Source organism: Amphiura filiformis, chromosome 14, assembly GCF_039555335.1.
Source record: "Amphiura filiformis chromosome 14, Afil_fr2py, whole genome shotgun sequence".
Classification (NCBI taxonomy): Eukaryota; Metazoa; Echinodermata; class Ophiuroidea; order Amphilepidida; family Amphiuridae; genus Amphiura; species Amphiura filiformis.
In genome coordinates this window covers 16,999,261-17,013,667 of record NC_092641.1, presented here as the reverse complement: position 1 = coordinate 17,013,667, position 14,407 = coordinate 16,999,261, and the positions used below count along the sequence as shown (strand labels likewise).

General features: G+C 37.7%; 1 protein-coding gene across 1 annotated transcript in view; it reads left to right on the top strand.

Moving 5' to 3' along the window:
- The first annotated feature begins 3,564 nt into the window (after positions 1–3,564).
- The window catches only part of LOC140169782 (tyrosine-protein kinase JAK2-like), a 90,529-nt gene continuing 79,686 nt past the window's right edge, over positions 3,565–14,407 (top strand). Inside the window, exon 1 of the mRNA XM_072193087.1 lies at positions 3,565–3,737. The gene's annotated coding sequence lies outside the window, so the exon portion shown is untranslated. The remainder of the gene's footprint in view (positions 3,738–14,407) is intronic.

The following is a 14,407-nucleotide window of genomic DNA, read 5'->3' as shown; positions in this document are numbered from 1 at the left end:
AAATTCTTTTGATACCCCCGTATTAAGGACTGATTTTTTATCCCCTTTTTAGGACCCAAATTTTGTTTGATCCCCCACCATATTTTCCAATCCCCCCACCGAAGTATTTATGAACACTCCCTAAAGGGGAAAGAAGAAGAATTTTAAATGGATACTGGGGTTAAACAGTAAGCATATAGCTGCATGGTAAGAAGCTGTAACACTGAGAGTTTGTGATACAGTTATACAGCCAGTTGCCAGTGGCGGTGCCATTAATTTTGTCGGGGGGGGGGGCATTGAGGGGCAAAGTGAATTTCAGGGTGGGGGGCAAAATCAACAAATTTTGTGCAAAATTACGGCAAAAAGTGAAAATTTTGGGGTTTTATTGGGGGCACCAGGGGGGGCAAGAGTTCTGACTGGATGGGGGCATTTTCCCCCATGCCCCCCCCCCCGGGGGGCCGCCACTGCCAGTTGCAAATCTGAGTAGGCTATATGAGACCACATTTATGCCATTATTATTTGAGGCCTAGCTACACTGAAGTCTGAATTGAATCCTGTAATATTTATGCCAAACCTTAGCCTCACCCAGCACACGCTGAACCCCAAATGATTCTCTCAGAACTCAGCATTTGAAGAGCAGTAGAGCTGGGGTATGCTCCGGGAGGGGCTTCAATATGAAATGGATATAGGTGTAGGGCTGGCACTCACACAGTAAGGGGCATTCAGTGAGAGCAAAATATAAAACAATATGGGGTCATTGGGTGAGAGCATCATTTTTGGCATTCGGTGAGAGCAAAATGTATGAAATATATCATCTGTCACCATTGGGTGAGAGATGAACCGTTTGGATCTAAATTAGGGGGGCAGTGGCTGGCTGAGAATATGACCTCTTTTAAAATAGGGTCTTTGGGTGAGAGCCAGAAAAAGCCTAAAGTAATAATGTGTGATATCGTCAGCCTGCTACGCTAATTGCCTAAAGTCATTTTTGTAATTTTAAAAACAAAGAACAAAATGTGGTTCAAGCATACATCAGTTATCTAATATTCCTAATTATTTGGGATTATTCCCTTTCATTTCATTATCATTTGTAGGCCCTACTTGTACAAATATTGGTGAATAAATATGTTTAAATGCATGCTTGAACCATTAGTATTTTGTACTTTGTTCTCAAAATTACAAAAAATGACTTGGGTAATTTATTAGCGTAGCAGGCTGACAATATGCTCTAGCAAAGATCAGTAATAGAAGGGTCAGTGCTTTGTGTGGGTAGACCCTATCACAGATCATGAAGCTGAAGTCGGTCTACTGTTCTGTGAGAGGCACGCGCCTACCCCCATTGGGAGTTTCATCATTAGGTCAGCCATAGCACAGATCCTGGAATCCTGGCCACTACATGTAGCAACTAGCTTCAGCTGTAGCTTGTAATAGGCCTATACCACAGGCCCATACGCAGGATTTTTTTTTTTTTTTTTACAGGGGGGGCGATTTTGTGAAAAGTGGACTTTCTTTCAAAAATTTGGACCTTTTTTTGACGAAAAACATGACTTTTTTTGCTCGCTACGCTCGCAAATTCTGAAATTTTGGGACTTTCTGTACACTTTGGCAAATTTTGGTGTGGGGTGAGGCTCTTCAAAACCCAAAAGTTTTGCGCGCTTGGGTTGGTCTAAGAAATACTGGCATTTTTATCATAGAATTTTAGATCTCTTCAAAGTAGGCTACAAATATGATTATGTACCAATCTGATCAAAATACAACTAAATCAAGAAAATATTGAAAATTAAAGGGATTTCTTTGCACGTAAACTGCACATTTCAGTGTACTATTTCTCATTGCAAAATTATTTTGTACACATATAAGGCCCATGGGTAGATTTACCATAGGGCAGAGTGGGCACAGGCCCAGGTAATGGGGCCAAAACTGATCACATTGTACCTGTGTACATTTGCGTGACCAAATTAATCTCATATTTGACCATTTTAGCTTTTTGCATTAATTAGTTCAAATTTTAACAATATTTGGCCAAATTTTTTGCGCGGTTCGCGCGCATTTGTACTATCATAGCCACGGATCCAAATTATCTATTTCATTTATCCCTGTAAAATCAGATAAACACCCTGATTTGGGACAAATCTAAATTAAGTATAAAATGAAAATTTCCTTGTGCTTGTATTTCATGCGCAATTGTCCAACCGGGTATGTTTCAAACATTTGCCTCCCAGATACCACACCACTGGAAACAACACTATTAAGTATGTTTGTTATTCTATTTTAAGTGCTTATGTTCTGTACCTTGTATTAGTAAGGTTTTGAACATAAAGAATCTTGAATCTTGATAAAGGGGTCAAAAAGTTTTGTCTGTCAAAAGAGGGGTCAAAAAAGTTTAGCGGTCTATGGGGGGGGGGGTCAAAAAGTTTAAGGAAAAATTTAAGGAAGACCAGCCCCCTACCAAAGTATTAATGAACACTCCCTATCTCCGGATTGTTCCGATTAATTTTGATAACTCCAAATTGTTCTGACTAATTTCAACTAACTGCGGATTGTTCCAAATAATATCGATAACTCGGAATAACTACAAATAAATATTGCAATTCCGATAACTCCAATATCGGACCCTGAAATCGGAATTAATACCCTGTCGTGGGGCCTAATATTGGATCCAAAACATAATAATGATAAAATTGATACTTTATGCTCAATATTTATTGGTCGAGCTATGAGTTTTAACTCGAGTACGCCTCGTCCAATAATAAAACTCATAGCTTGACCAATAAATGTGGGCTCAATCGATCTAATTTTATATCAAAGTTGCACAAAGTTCTGCAAAGTCACGTAAAATTTTGCAAAGTTGCACACAGTTCCTCAAAGATGCCTAAACATTTTGCAAAGTTGCACAAAGTTCCGCAAAGTTGCATAAAATTTTGCAAAGTTGCTCAAAGTTTTGCAAAGTTACATAACATTTTGCAAAGTTGCACAAAGTTCCGCAAAGTTGCATAAAATTTTGCAAAGTTGCTCAAAGTTTTGCAAAGTTACATAACATTTTGCAAAGATGCTCAAAGTTGCGTAAAATTTTGCAAAGTTGCTCAAAGTTACGTAAAATTTTGCAAAAGCTACACAAAATTGTACAAAGTTGCGCAAAGTTCCTCAATGTTAATGTAAAGTTGCATAAAGTTGCACAAAGTTACTCAATGTTAATGCAAAGTTGCACAAAATTGTCAAAAATTTTGCAAAGTCAAATGACAACTTTGAGCAGTTTTACACAATTTTGCGCAACTTTGGTCATTTTTGACAATTTTGGACGAATTTGGGCAACTTCCCCTGTGACATGGGGCCTCTTAAAAGAGCAAGTTACTTTAAAAGTTGATATAGGGAGCTATAGGGCCCTGTGTCTCTCCTCTTTCTAATTATAATACAAATTTAATTCCTCTCTAAGTCTGAGGCCCGCAACGAAATGTGACATAGCGCCATCAGTAGCTGGTGACCTTTCGCCAATCAATTATAGTCTTTTTCAAAGTCATGACAAAAAGCCACCTCTGTGTGCGCAATTATCATTGTCATTCTAAACCGGGAAAATTGCATGTGTAAAAGGTTATCCACCTTTTACGTACACATCAGGTCCTGGGCACTTCCTTGTGAAAAATACAGGTTTGTTGTGGGCGAATTTTACTTCAAAACAACGTTATGGTACCGTAATCCCAGTATATTAATGTATCCGATGAAATTTCGGGACATACCATGCGACCTGGAGCTTGAGACACAAGGTAATTATTGTTAAGTGAGTGGTTATTCGTAGGTACATTTTATTATTCTGAATGTCAAAAAATAGTAAGCTTATTTTTTTCAACCATCATGACTTGCATACAACAATGTTTATGCACTCAATACAACTTATAAACCTAGTAAGTCAGCTTAGCCTAAGGACATGAAGGAAACGGGATAGATATGATATGTAGTACATGGTCTACATTATGTACAGCTTGAGCTCATGAGCTTGATCTTGAATGTGAGAGCAGTGTCCGATTTACAATTTTTTTCCTACCTGCACTGGTGCATGTAGCCCAAAATTTCTACATGCACAGCAAAAAGTGTGCATGCACCAAAATTAAAGCAAACATAAAAATCACATTGAATCACGATCATTGTCAGTTAAGCTTGTAATAATATTTCCGGCTCCCCTGTCAGTGTCATTTTTATGCCAATCACTCGCCCCTTCACTCGCCGATTTCTCAGCCAAAACACTGGATGCTGTGGCTTCATTTGTTCTAGATAGTCAGGCTCACATCACACACTATAGGTGGCGCTATTCGTCCATAGGGAAGTGGAATGTGCCTGTACGGTCCAAAAATGGCTTTACTGTGGGGCTCAATGGAAAAAATTACTAAAAATTAATTTTGACAACCAAAACCTAAGTGATGTTGACTTATGTTGGTACTGGCATACTAATGGATTCATAAGCTATCACATAGTGCAATCTATGTTCCACCAAGTGGACGCTCGTTAAAGCGCAAAAGCAATTTGTGTGTAAATCAAGACCATCCAAAACAGCTTTCTTACAGTAAAGAATAGGAGGTCATCTGGGGTCACATACAGTAGTGTACATTGTACATGTGCCTGTTGTCACAATTTCACACACAAAATTTTGGACAATTTGGCGACACTATTTTTGTCTGTAACTTCAAAAGTATATGCACTAGAAACATGATTGACCCCTTATTGTTTAGGTAATTTGATTCTCTTTCAAATGAAAGAACTTTCAGCTAACAATATTGAACTTCAAAATTTTATGAACATACCTATTCTAGAACTAGTCGCCGACGAGGTGCACGATTTCCAGAATGATGCAAGTGTTTTTTGAGTTATTTCCTTTTTTGCTGGACATTATTATGATTATTTTCCGTACGTAGACAAATATTTCCCACGGTTTAAATTCCGGTTCTTTTTTTCTTCAATGAAATGAAAATGACACTCTTCTACATGTGCGAGAGTATCGGGAATTGGTGGCATATGATGTCACATTACGCTAGCCCCTCTAAGGGAAGTCATAGTCTTGGACCAGACTGTATGTGGCTATCGCGAATGTTCGTTAGGATGGACGAGTATCAGACCGATGCAAACTGGCTGTGTAGAAGACTAGGGAAGTCAATGAAAAAAGTGACTGTTCTCACGTGATAGGGGTATCGGGAATTGTCAATTGTGCGATTTGTGCCAGCCCTTCTTAATAAATGAAGTCAGAAGATGTTGCGCTAAAAATAGATTGGGTTTTTCCCAATCGGACTGACTGCTTGCTTAATATTTTTGGCCTTGTCATATCGCTAGCGCTAAAATCGTACATGCACGTGTGCAGGCAGGTAGTGAAAAGCTGCATGCACAGAGGGAATGTTACATGCACTGGTGCAGGTATGCAGGTGGTAAATCGAACACTGTGTGAGAGCTAATAATCTATCGTGATCGATCTGTGACCGATCTGTGTCAGTCACCTCTTCACTTTCTGACTGGATACTAATTGAACATTGTTGAATGGTCACAATCTGAGCTGCACAACAGCGTGATGACCGTCCGCGTACACTGTACGATGCAATGGATGAACACACACGTGTGTGTGTGACGCGGAAGTACATCCGACAACATACATGTAGTTGCCTTGGCAGTGGTGATACAAACGGTTTGTCAAACCCACCTTTTTTATTTTCTACCCAGGCCATGTACCCCTACCAAAACTCCGAAACCCATCCTTTCTAAGCATGGATACTAATCATAGATAAGTGATTTTACATGTACATTGTATAGTGGTCCAGGAGGTGCAGATTTGCATCCAAAGAGAATTACATTGAAGTTTTAGATGACCAAACAAACACTAGCAGAATGGGATTTCAATGTTTTTGGCGTTTCATTTTGTGTCATTCAGTCGGAAATTTAATACAAGCTTTGAGATTGCAATTGTTGACTTCACCCTTTTTATCAGTGACCACCCTTTATATTTGGACACACATTTTAACCAGAAATTTTTCAAACCCACCCTTTTAAGCATTTTGTGGACCTCTCAAACCCACCCTTTATAAAGCGTGGGTTACCAACAGTGCCAGTGGACAAAGTGAGTTGGCATGTACGATGTAGTAGTCCTAGTAAAAAGGAAGATCGAACACTGTAAAATCATTTGGACGTTTGAATGAGCTGGTTCATTAGCAGATAATACCCAAATAATGTATATCGTCACGTCTCAGTTACTGGGACTAGTTGGCATGGTGATTGGTTAGACCGTTTATCATTACGATTGATACGATCGCGGTTGTCGAATCGGGGAATAAATAAGATTGGGTAGTGTCACTCTATGATAAAAGTAATAAAACTATGGAAGCCACCATTACCCTGCCATCGCGTAGGCCTGGAACACTACCACGATTTCTACCGGCTACATCGCGTCCGTGCTCAGCGTGCACCGTAAAGTAATAAATTAAAATTATCCGTAAATATCACGGCTTGCTGCATCCAAGGTTAGACTTTTTCAAGCCTGTGTATTTTTTCAATTGTTGGACAGCTATCTTCAAAATATTTTAATGACATTTTTAGCGCATCCATGAACTAATTTTTATTGATTACATCCAATCCACCAACAATCCGGGCCAAGATCATCATTGTTGTCTTGAAACTTGAGGTGATTGACCCCCGATGATTGACAATTGGGAATGTGTAACTGCACACGTAGCCATGGAAGCAGGGGTGCTAACGGACGCGCTGTTAGCACCCCATGGCGGACCCCATACGTGTGTCAAATTTTGTGATTCGCAGCAACTTCTGTAGGCCCGTGGCGTGCACATTTGGCCAATGCGTATTTCACTGTCAGTCCCTGGTCGAATACAGCTGGTGAAAGAGCTATTCATTGAATTGAAATTCCCAGTATAGTTCACGTTCACGTAACGTAAAGTTATATGGCTCAAAATTTGGACTGCTCCCCATTTAAGTTTATTTTTGTATTTTGAAATCTGTTAAAATAATGGATGGATTATTTTAGAGCTGTTTCGCATTTGTGAGGCTAGAGGGAACCAGTCAAACTTAAAAAGAAAATAACAGAATCGCGATGTGATGGTAATTTTGCATATATATATATATGTAGGATTGTACAGAGATTAAATTTTGCTAAATTTGATCTTTCTAGGCAAGTTGACCAAATTTTGTGTGCGCAATATGATATTGAAGAGTTGTAAAGTACAATGTACATGTATGTGCAACGCTTTTGTTTTTTTAAATATTTTTGGAGACTGTGAGGGATCCCAACCCAAGGCTCCCGCTAGCCTTCAAAAACTCTGCGTCCGATCGGACGCACAACTGTAAAACCTGGTCGGGAAATGTGCGTCCCAAAATTGTTTTGTGCGTCCGTACATGTTTTAATGTGTTGGCAACAGGGAATACAATTTTACAAAGCCCCCGATTGCCGGTATTGCATCGCATTACATCACAGTTTGATGCAAATATTTGACTATTTCCTTTCAGATTCCTGATGAGATTTTAAAGATTTATGTTTAATATTATTGTCAATAACAAATTACGTGAATGCAAACTTGCTGATAATGTACGATAGTTTAGAAAGTTGTATTTTTGCTCTCGTGTTTTTGCAAAAGCTTATCACGTCTCGCACGCTGCCGTAAGAATTTTCATTCATTGACTGGTGACGACCCGGAAGTGTTGCAAAATGGGAGTGGTTAAATGTGAAAGGTCAATAACTCATTTACTGATTGGTCCATTGGTTATGAATATTAATTAAGCTTTATTAGGAGAATTTGGAGTGATCAGTCAACGTAATTTTCACGATTTTTATGATGATGAAGTTGGTAAGCTTATAATCACTCATTTTTGGGCTGAATCAACTTGCGTTCCGACTGGACGCAACGGGTTGATGAAATTTGTTGAACATTGCGTCCAGCAATACAAAAATGCATCTGGACGCAAGAATTTGCGTCCAGCGGGAGCCTTGTCCCAACCCGCTGATGACTGGTCCTATTTTGTACCGTGTAATATTCCTTCAACAATTCCCCGTACAGTAACAGCCTTAGTTGGACAAAAAATGTAGTACATGTATACTTAGGACAACGCATAGATGAAGATTGTACTAAGGTCAAGTCACACACATGTAGTACAGGGATTGAGTTAAAAGGTCAGGTGCGCAAGTACAATCGCACACTATCGCCAGTGTTCGAATTAAGTGGCAAGTCCGATTGTCCGGGAGAACCAAAATAATGAACGGACAAGTTAAGATGGCAGTTGTCTGATGGACAACCATAGAAAAAGTCAATTCATCAACAAAAATCATGCTAACAATATGCCGATAAACTTCCATTTAGTTCCTATTTTTTCTCAAAATCAATCCTGTAAATCCCATTTCCAAGCAACAATCGTTGATATGCCTGTGGCTCGATCACTCGGCAGAGGGTATTTCCTGAGTTGAATACTGATGATGAAATACACGTCAACAACAGGTCATCAAACTATTTCGTAATCATCATTTTTACACAGTTCTAATGTTGTATGTATTATCGAAACCAATCTAACTGTGGCACTCTCATCAAGGCTTTTGCCTGTCCGTACATTGGGGCATCGTTCTCACACTCACAGCGACAAATACATAGCTTGCGATGCCATCACACCGTCTTTATTCAGTGTAGTGATTACACTAATGTTCACTAGTAATCACTACGCTGATTGACGATGCCGTGATGGCGTCACAAGCTATGTCTTTGCTCAACTCAGACTCTGAAATTACCTGTGTATCTTCTGATCAGTTATATTTATATTTTAAAGCCACCTTGAATCACTTGTTGGGTTTAATTTTAAAGCCACGATTTCTATGTGATACGGAAAAACAGAAAAATTCACGGAATTCGGGGTTTGATCACAGAAATTCAAAAATGCCACAAAAAAGTGAAAAACTGTGTAAAATGACTAACTTTTTGCAAAATAAAACAAAGAAAAGTGATTATTTAGCAGTAGGCCTAATCAACCATTAAACAATCCATTTTAACATTAGGGCTATTTCATTATAAATGACACGTTCACAAAAATGGCTTTTATCATATCTGGTTGATATAATTAGGGTGATAATGCAGTGTTATTAACTTAATTCTAAGTATGCCACAAACTACAAGCTACATGAGCATTTTTACAGAATTCTGTCTATTTTTTTTTTTTTTTTTGCCAAAAGGTACATTTTTAACCCAATTTTGGAGTCCCATTTCATTTTGCCCATGTATTCTGTATTAATTCTTTGAAAAATTAGGTACATTCTATGGCAATGTGCTTGTTGCAATGAAAATATGATATGTGTGGAACATCATGCAAGTTGAATGGTGAAAATTGGTGCAAAAATGTTAAAATTCAGAGATTCTTGCAAAATTGGCATTTTATGTTAAATACAAAAATGAGTGTCCTCTCCAATTCATGCCTCCATTTTTGTTAACATTAAAGAGGAAATATAAACCCTTACCCTACCTGTATAATCTGTGTTATATTACCAATTGATGGGACAGGGCACTGATTGAGGAATTCATTTATTTTACATACAGTAGACCACTTGTTCTTGATACCACAGTTCCGCGTTAAAAATTTGTCCTCTCCAGAACTGAAATTAATTACTAATTGTTGAAATAAGAAGGGTTATATCATAGAATGTGAAATTTGTAGAGGAAGAGTGGTCTTCCTTCTACCAAGGTGGCACATGATTTGGTATTTGTTGCATTTTTGCAAGCCTGTATCCACGATTCTGTTTGCAATTTAACAAATGTCCTCTCCAGCACAATTATGTCATTTCCATGAATTGGTAAACAAACTAAAAAATAAAAATTTCAAAGAGCCAAACCTACAGGAAATTTTTGCATTTTATTGCAAATTATGCTTACAAACCACTTTAGTGTTCAAATTATTGTCCAGTTGTTGAGAACACATATGATATTATTCTGCATTGAACTTCGGTTAGCTAAAAATTGCAATATTCCTAATTTAACCAGAATATTAACCCTGTTTGTAGTGGATTTTAAATGCTGGGGATCTTTTATGCAATAATATTGATAGTTTCTTGTTAATGCAGCTATTTCTAAAGTTAAAGTATGCTTTATTATGTGTTAAAAATGTGTCCTATCCAGAACAAATGACACAGGAGGGGTCTGTTATTTTAGGTTTTCCATGACTAGTACAACAGATTGACGCAGAATACTAACTTATGCATCAGTGTAGCTATTGGGCAGGACAAAATGACTATTTCATGAATTTTTCATGTGAAGATAAAGTTTATCCTTAAAAATATGTAGTAATTTTGCACCATTTATCTGGATTAGTATCAATTTACTAATTGTTTTATATTGAAACTGGCATATTTAAGACACTGAAGTGTAAAGGAACATACAACAATTATTACAGACTAAATATGAATAAGTATGAACCCAATGTTGGTTACATATACTCTTTCAAAGTTGTGTATTAAATTGTTTAAAAAATGTCCCTCCAGACGGCAGCTATGTTTTACACAGCAAAAATTCAATTTAATTTCTTTAATGGTTCCTGAGGGTTTGACGCTCTAATATTTTGAGAATTATTGACACACCATCTGAAATTTGAAATGATAATGAATTTGCATGAAATAAATGAGTTTGAATTTTGACCCCTTTTGGGACTCAATGTTGTCATTTATAATGAAATAGCCCATTAATTCTAGGTCCACTACAGTAAAACGTAAGACAAAATACACTTTTAGTTGATTATCACGGATGGTGTACAGACCACACGGGGAGTGACCCCCCCCCCTCCCCGGAGTGTGAATCGTAAACCAAACAATTATTTTCCGGCAGCCTTATCTTATACCGTACCGTAATCAATTTGATGTCTTTTGAGTGGGAAAGAAATTCCGTCATGACATTCTATCCCACCACAATTGCAGAGCAGGACTCCAATATTAGAGAAAGTTTCGACAGTATTACGCCTTAGGGTAATTTGTGATGCGATCAAACTAAATGAGTCTGATGTCGAGCAAAATGAAAATTCAGTTCTAACTTCATTACATAGCCATTCCCTGAGCTTTATTTTGCTGCAAACCCCGCCATAATTGGACTTACAGTTCCAGAGATATGGCCATTTCAGTGTTACTCAGAATAAAATACAAAACAAGTGGAATACTATCATTAGCTATATCTCCAAATCAATATTCCTGACATCCGACTCATTTTGCTTGATTGCATCACAGCTTTTTTAAATAAAGAAAGGGCCGGGGGACTCGAGCAAATTGGAAATTAATAAGGGAGGGAAAATAAGAACTGTCTGCTGATTTCGTTCATTTTATGTTTAAAATGTTATTACTTGTTAATCATCTCACTTTGCATTTTTAAATGACAACTGGTGTGATTTGACACAGATTGTGTCAGTGATTGTAACTTATAATAAAAGTTTATAATAATTCTCAATCTCAAATGCTTCGGTTGTTACGTCGCAAGAAGTACAAGTGTATTCTGAACAAAAAGTTTGAGCTTCAAGCAAAATTTGCAATATTCTAAAAAGAAAATGATGCAAGGAATCCAACTAGCATTTACAGATTCTTTGTTTTGTTTTGTTTTATTTCTTCTTTTGCCTGGGTTACTCATTCAGTGGATGTTTTTAGGTATCCTCTGTTCTTCCATGAGGCCTAGGGGTCTTTGAGAAAATCACGAACTTTGATTTTAATTTATTGCATGGAGGTACATGCAGATGGAATATCTGTTTCTGAAAGAACTTTTTTTTTGTGATGGACAAGAGCAAATGTTTGTGCACCCACTTTAATTTACAGACATCAACAATTGGGAAAATCCATCTACTAAATTACAATATGCACGTCCAAAATTCCAGTATTGGGCCCCAAACAAAATTGTTGTGTTGCCCTCAGCGATCTACCCTAAATCATGGAAAATCATAGTCAAGTTTTTTTTACTATTGAAGTCCTAAATTGATTATTATAGCCTACTGTAAGTATCCAGTAGTCAAAATTGACAAATTTGTCCCTAATAAGAAGCATTATTTAGCATTTGTGGGGATTTTGAAAACTGAAGGTTTAAAAACGTAAGTCCACCGACGAACCCAACCTTCCCATCTTTCCCACTTGAGAGAAACACAACAATTTTTTGGGGGCCTTTGAGCTTGATTTGGTCCTTCTTTGGAGTTATTTTTAAATTGTGAGCCAAATCTTTTTCAACCTATTTTAAAAGAAGGTTGATGTTTCCAAATTAATTCATTTACTGCATGTTTCTACTGATGGTCGGTTGTCATACCGCACAGTGTCTTATCAGATAACAAGCCCAGTGGAAACGTTAGTTGGTAATCGGTTGCTGTGTCATGCCGGATCATGTACACACCTTTCGTGTGGATCATGCAGCCTGTTCAAAGCGTGTAATCCGCACAGTAGAAACGATCCATGTGATCGGCTGCCGGGTAAGGATCCGAAGTCACTGATGTGTGATGGCTAAATTCTATATATTCGATTCTACTCAGTTGTAGGCTTATAATGAAGTACTACATAGGTTTCTTCTTTCTGGTATTTTAAAGTCTGTAAATTGCTGCTGGCAGCAAGTGTGACTCGCAGAAAGTCACATTCATGAAATGGATTTACTTTTGTACTTCTTCATAGTTGATTGGGTTGGTTATATTTTGGCTGTAAATTAATTATCATAATTTGAACTTGCCTTCAGTTTTTGACTTAAATTTGTTTTTAAACTGCAGCATGTAGTTTCCGCTGTTTGATTTTAAATTTTGTTGTCTGTCCCTGAAGAAGCAGTTTATCTGCTCGAAACGTCATTTTTGTTGTTGTTGTCTGTTTGGTCTGCTATGTGCACAGTGATTTTCATCACTCAAGTACACTTTTGTACTGTTTTCCTGACACTTCTGTGGGCTAATTGGCAATAATATTGGCCATCGAAGTTTGCATGTACCTACATTGGTTGTTTGGTTCTCTATGTCTGCTAAATGTGCATAGTGATTTTCATCACTTGTTCCGGTGCACTTTTGTATTCCTGTTGATCTGTGTTGTTTTTGCAGGTTTAACATTTCTGTGGGCCTTGGAATTGGTAATTTTTGGCTATCGAACTTAACCTACTTCTATGCCTACATTTGTTGTTTTTTGTCCCCCCCCCCCTCTGCATACCGTCTATTTTGTTTCCCCACATTAAGTTGGTATACCTTGCTCTCTTTCTTTACAGTTCTCCTCTGGTAAAATAATGCAGTCTTACCATGGATTGTAATTGAAAACACTAAATTGTGCTTAAGCCATGAGCTGCCATGCTTGGACATTTAATTTTAGAATAGAACCTTAATACCTTGCGCCTTCCAAATCTGTTTTCCTTACTTCCGGTTTATAGGAACAAATGCTGTGCATCGTAAAATCGTGCACCCGGAAAATAGTGGGTAAAAAACTATATGCTCAGTACAAAATTGGGGCATTATAAAAAAATAAAAATAAAAAACTGCCAATTTCTTATGGGGCACTTTTAACGCCCCCTTCAGACATCTCTAGTGTTGCACAAGCACATCATGCAGCATTGACAGGCTGAAGTCCATTGTTCAAAATTTCACCCCTCCCCATAATAATTCCTGGCTACCTGCAGGCCTTTATTGGACAAAAAGATTTGATTCAAATTGTTCAACTTGCGACTTTTACAAGGAGAGCACTATTTTCAATATCCCCATCTAAAGTTGGTTTGCATGCCTTGTTGCACTGACAACAAGTTTACCCCTAAAGCTAGTACACATTCTGGGGATACTATTACTAAGTTGTAACATTAGTTTATATACCACTCCCCACCACCAGTTTTGAAGGGGCAGCATGCTCTCTTCCTCTTACATGTATGTTCCTCATTGTTCTTGATATATGTGCCCATCCACCACAAACTGGTCGTAAAGTCCGCATTTACCATTTTGAGATACAATGAAAAACAATATATGGATTTCTATGTAAAATATATAAGAAATTTGACCTTTGATGAACCATAACTTCACTTCCAGATGTCAGATGAAGCTGGTTGAGGTGTCATTCTAAAGCTGAAAGTACATTGTTACAAAATCTGCAATAAACAGAAAATGGTCTAGAGCCGACTTTACTACCACTTCGTGGTGGATGGTCACATATTTTTGTGTATTCATAATATGACAATTTAGCCAATGTCGAAAGCAAATCAGAAATGCCCTGACGACCATATTCTGCAATGTCCGTACGTTGAATGGAAAATTTATTTTTCCAAGCTGCGTTTTTAGCTCTTTATCACACCCATGCAGTACCGATTCAGAAAATATATTTCCCCTTGTAATACATTTCAAACAGTATTTGTGTGAAAAACGCGATACCAAACTAGCTGTTGAGGAGGCTACGATTTATTGCGATTTCGTTCATAATTACCTTCCTAGAAATCCAAAGGTGGTAACCACCATACCA